Genomic DNA, 5,805 nt, shown 5'->3' on the forward strand with positions numbered 1-5,805 from the left:
AATTTTCTGATCTACCATGTATGAGATGCGTATTTGGGCAGGTCATTTTATCTTTCCAAGTCCGATTTTTCACTTATGAATCAGGGATGATTATGCCTGTATTAGAGTTTCTGTAAGTTCATTAAAGCAATTCATTTAACGCTCTGAACACAGTACCTAGTGCATAGTATGTATTCATAGTTGTTAGTTCTCATCCCTGTAAAGATATGTAGGGATACAAGAAAGTGCCTTACTGTGAAAAGTTATTTCAAGCAGGAAAAGGCACATAAAATGGCCTGTCCATGGGGAACAGCATAGCCTATTTGAGGACCTCTAAGTGACAAGAATCTTGAAAGGGAGAAAAAACAGAAGATGAGAATTGAGAAGAAAGCAGTGGCTTGTTCACAGAGGGCCTTATGTTCTATTTCACCTTCTGGCCTTCTCTTTGGTCTCTTCAATCAAGCCTCTTCAGTTTTCTTTTTTTTTAATTAATTAATTAACTTTTTGTTGGCTGCATTGGGTCTTCATTGCTGCACACAGGCTTTCTCTAGTTGTGGAGAGCGGAGGCTCTTCTTCATTGCCATGTGTGGGCTTCTCGCTGCAGTGGCTTCTCTTGTTGCAGAGCGCAGGCTCTAGGTGTGCGGGCTTCAGTAATTGTGACATGTGGGCTCTAGAGCATAGGCTCCGTAGTTGTGGTGCATGGGCTTAGTTGCTCTGTGGCATGTGGGATCTTTCCAGCCCAGGGATCAAATCTGTGTCCCCTTCATTGGCAGGCAGGTTCTTAACCACTGTGCCACCAGGGAAGCCCCTCTTCAGTTTTCTTGTCGTTTTCATCCCCTTCATAACTAAGCTTATAAACTTTGTAGACCATATTCACTGCTTCTACTTCCTCAACCCACTTCCATCTAGAATCTAGCCCTGTCACTCCACTGACACTATCATCATCAGTGTCACCAACAAATTCTTAATGGTCGCATCAAATGGACACTTTTCAGTCCAAAGTTTTCTTGAAGTCTTTGCAGGATTTTGATATATTACTCGCCTTTGAAGGTCACTTCCTTCTTGATTTTGATTACTTTTTTCACTCTCATGGTTTTATTTTGACCTCTCTGTACCCTCCTTTTCCATCTCTTTCAAGAGAATTTAATCCTTTGCTATCTCTTAAATATGTAATTCTGTCCTTGCATCTTTTCTTTCTCCCTTCTGGAGTCTCTCATCCTTAAAAGTGACATCAGGTATCCACTAAGTACTTATGATTCCCAAATATAAAATGAATCTGTCCTCCACACTTCTCTACTTATAACTTCCATCTCCCCACTAGACTAAGTTTTATAAGAGCCAAAACCATATCTTTCTTGTTCACTCCTTTGAACAACTGTCTGACTGTGGATGACTTCAGTGCTCTTCTCAATTCTTTGTCCCTTGCTGTAGTCACACCCATGTGACTTTACATTCCCTCCTTTAGAGACAGCATACTTTCTCCCAACAAACTGATAAAAGACTTAGCCAAATAATTTGCTTTGGTCAATGCAGTACAGGCAAAGTGACACTATGTCAGCTCTGAACCTACTCATAAGAAATGCCACATTCATTATTAAAAAGTCCACAAATGATAAATGCTAGAGATGGTGTAGAAAAGGGAACCCCCTTGCACTCTTGATAGAAATGTAGATTTGTGCAACCACTATGGAGAAAAGTATGGACATTCCTCAAAAAACTGAAAATGGAGCTACCATATGATCCTGCAATCATACTCCTGGGTATATACCCAGAAAAAAACCATAACTGAAAAGATATATGCATCCCTATGTTCATAGAAGCACTATTTACTGTAGCCAAGACATGGAAACAATGTAAATGTCCATCAACAGATGAATGGATAAAGAAGATGTGGTACATATATACAATGGAATATTACTCAGCCATTAAAAAGAATGAAATAATGCCATTTGCAGTAACATGGATGGACCTAGAGATTATCATACAAAGCGAAGTAAGTCAGAAAGAGAAAGACAAATACCACATCCTTATATGTGGATATCACTTATATGTAGAATCTAAACCAAGACACATGAATTTATCTATGTAACAGAAACAGACTCACAGAGAACAGACTTGTGGTCACTAACGGGGAGAGATGGATTGGGAGTTTGGGGTTAGTAGATGCAAACTATTATGTATAGATGGTATAAACAACAAGGTCTTACTGTATAGCACAGGGAACTACCTTCAATATACTGTAATAAACCATAATGGAAAAAATATGAAAAAGAATATATATATACATTACAGAATCAGTTTGCTGTATACCAGAAACTAATTCAACATTGCAAATCAATTATATTTCAATAAAATAAATTAAAAAAAGAAGTGCCATGTGTTCCTACCCTCCCCTCTGGTAGTTTTCAGACTCTGTCAAGAGAAGAGCTTCCACTGGGAAACTGGTGCCCCTTCAGCCTGAAGCCCAGAATGACTCTGATGTTACAGAACCATCCCAGTGATCCTTCATGTGTGCAGAGTGAAGTAGAACAGCTCCAACCAACCCATAGTTTTGTGACTGAGATAATAAAGGAGTATATTTTGAGCTGTTGGATTTGAGTGATTTGTTATGCAGTATCTTTGTAACTATAGCCAGCAGAGATACTACTCACATTTCAATCCTTGTGATGGAAAGAGAGGGAATGTAGAAACAAATGCTTACAGATTTGTAGATTTAATGCCGTGATATTGGAGTTTTTGCCTTATTTACTTCTATTTTCTCAATGGAGAACAAGAAGATGAAATTACTTGAGAAGTGGACTGGGTGCAGAAGGAAGGGTGAGAAGAAATTGAAATTATAAAAGAAAAGTCTTAAAAGCATGTGGAACTGGAGTATGGGAAGAGGAAAATTGTTGGTTCTTAAGACAAACTAGTACTTTTATTTGTAAGTTTACCAGCCATACAAATTTCGACTTTTGTGATTCATTTTTTTATGGTTTCTATTTATTTTTTAAAATCTGAGTCATAATTTTGTTTTGAATTTGTGTGAGTTTTTTCATATACCAAAGGATTATGCTTTGGCATGCTTTTTATAAGTATCTTTCAGTTTGGGAGTTCTCCCTATATTTTTGTTCATAATTTTGGACATAAAGAATATTTTATTTTATTTACCAAAGCATATAGAAAGTTCAGGAAAATAAAGAATTTTTTTTTAGCGCTATAGAATTTTAGAGCTAGACGTCATCATTTTCACATGAGAATTTCATTGAGAAAGATGCGGTTTAGAAGGGTTAGAAGACTAATTCAGTAAGCGGTACAGCCTAGGGCAGACAGCAGTTCTGCCTAACTCCTGGGCAGTTTATGATATTAACCGATGGCCCCAATCCCATCGCTTTGGATAATATCTAATATTCCAAAGCTAGGGAGATTCAAATTTCACTTATGCTTCATATGGCATAGAGATGATGAGAACAGAAAGCTACTTTGCTCTCTGGATCGTCTAGGGGATTAGGCTTTTGGGGCCGTGCCTCATTCCTGGTGCTGCCAAACTGAAATTCTTGATTATGACACCTGTGCCTTGCTATTTTCTGTGCCTCCATGAAAGTGTCTCATGGATTCCTTCTAAGTTGAACCTCAAACTGGACCAAAGATATTTGGCTTTTGTTTGAACATGGGTTGGAATCCAAATATTATTAAAAGTTTAAAGCATAACAATAGAGTGGGATTATCTGCTATAAACACAGTTTTAATATTTTTGTCTGTGTTCATGAAATTCTATGCACTTTGTGCTTTTGGAGGGAATTTCCCCTGCAAAGTTGCTAGTGCAAAGAGGAAGAAAAAGGGAAATCATTTTTGAGAATTTTAGCATGTAAAAACTAGCACAGAGAGGTTGGAACATGGTCCTAAGAGCAATGCATGGATTCCAAAATAAGAAGTTCCCCTCAAAATCTTTCCTAGATGAAAATTATTCAGATGTTAAGTAAAATGTCTAATTAGCCACGTTGCAATAAGATCTTTAAGAGAACTGTTGAATCAGATGTGGTAAAGAGAAACTTTTGTATTCAAATTTGCAACTGGACAAGAGGAGGGAATCATTCTAAATGTCCTCAGTTGTTATTTTCCACAAACCCACACAATGCTAGTCAGAAAAATTATGTTACAGCTGTTACCCCAAGTAGGTATAATTTTTTCCACATGGTGATGTGAATATCTAAACCTCTGTCCCACTAAGCACAATAGCCCTTTTACAAATAGCTAAAAACATTTTCAGGGGGCAAAAGTTCTTACCAGGTTAGGAAATATTCACTAGTCCTGCTGTTAACATTGTGATAATGATTACTCATCTCTAGCCATCAGTATCTGTATTTTGAGAATGCCCCTATCATTCCTGTGGATTATTATTTACATTTTTATTAAAATTCTTCTCAGAGAATTTGTCTTTCAGTAAACGTAGGCTGTCTTAGTATTTGCTAATATGCATTACAAGTTGTGTGTGTGGGTATCTGTGTGTTTGTGTGCACGTGTATATCTGTGTACTTAAAAACCTTTGGCCTAGGTGAGGTTTGTTCTCTGAGTCTGAGCAGCTTGTTTTCTCAGTTGTGTATATTTTCTTGAAAACAAGTGTCCTCAGCCGATGAGAAATACACAATATCTTAGAAAGGAGCAAGTCCCTATATGCTAGGCTTTTTATTTTTCTGATTTTCTGTAACAAGGGAGTATTTTGACTTTCTATCCCTGATATTGAATAGTCTGGCTTCAATACTATAGAATGTACTTATGTGACCAGAGTTAGGGGTGATGGGTGCAGAAGTAACTGCTATGTTACGGATTGAGTCCTACCAGGTAACATGTAAAACAGTGAGTTTATCATTAGCCTCGCAGCATATCTGCGTCTATATTGTTGTACTTCTCAGTTGGAGTATCAATGACATTCCATGTAAACCAATTCTTTATTGGACTGGATTTCCAGGAATACACTCGGGATATTTACATCCTTGGTCACTGCCGACATATTAAAGTAACATACCTCAGTCATTCTGATGATTTGAAATTCTCCCCCCTCCCCACATTTTCAGATACTTCAAAGAGTGACAGAGGACACCCCAGGTTGAGAACCACTAAATGAAAGATTTCATAAAGATGTTATAGACACATTTAATAAAATTTTCCTAAGTGAATCCAGTAAAACTTTGGATTGCGAGTAACTTATTCTGCAAGGGTTCTACAAGATGAGCAAATATTTCTAATAAATTTTAACTTGATAAATGAGGGATGTCTTGCAATATGAGTAGTATGTGATGCCAAATGTCATGTGATCACAACTGAGCCAATGGAACTGACCACCGACGAACTGATGGATCTGCATCCGAGTAACAGCAAGAGGTTATGGAGGAGGTCTGGTCTGCAGAGGAGGAGAAGAAAAAGGTGGAGGCATCCCTCACTTCAAATGAGATTAGGGAGATGTGTAAAATGTGGGAAACAGTGCAAAATTTCGTAGAAAAACACCACCCAAATAAGGCTGTAGCAGTGCAAGCAATGAATCTGTTTAACAACAACATAGTGTCACATTTCTGTGAAATCCTCAAAAGGAGGCAAAAGCAAGTGTCATTGGATAGGTTCTTTGTTAAAGCTGCACGAAAAGAAAAAGATTCCATTGAGCCAATAGATAGCAGTGATTCCATTAGTGATAGTGAAAATCATCCTACACAATAACCCTCCTCTCTCTTGTCTCCCTCATACCAGCCATGAAGGTTTTAAAAGGTAAGTGCAGGTTAATTTGTTTATTTTTCTTTATATTTTGCATTTTCTTTATTATTTTGTGTTATGTTACTGTATTGTGATCATTTT

Source organism: Hippopotamus amphibius, chromosome 13, assembly GCF_030028045.1.
Source record: "Hippopotamus amphibius kiboko isolate mHipAmp2 chromosome 13, mHipAmp2.hap2, whole genome shotgun sequence".
In the NCBI taxonomy this organism is placed as follows: domain Eukaryota; kingdom Metazoa; phylum Chordata; class Mammalia; order Artiodactyla; family Hippopotamidae; genus Hippopotamus; species Hippopotamus amphibius.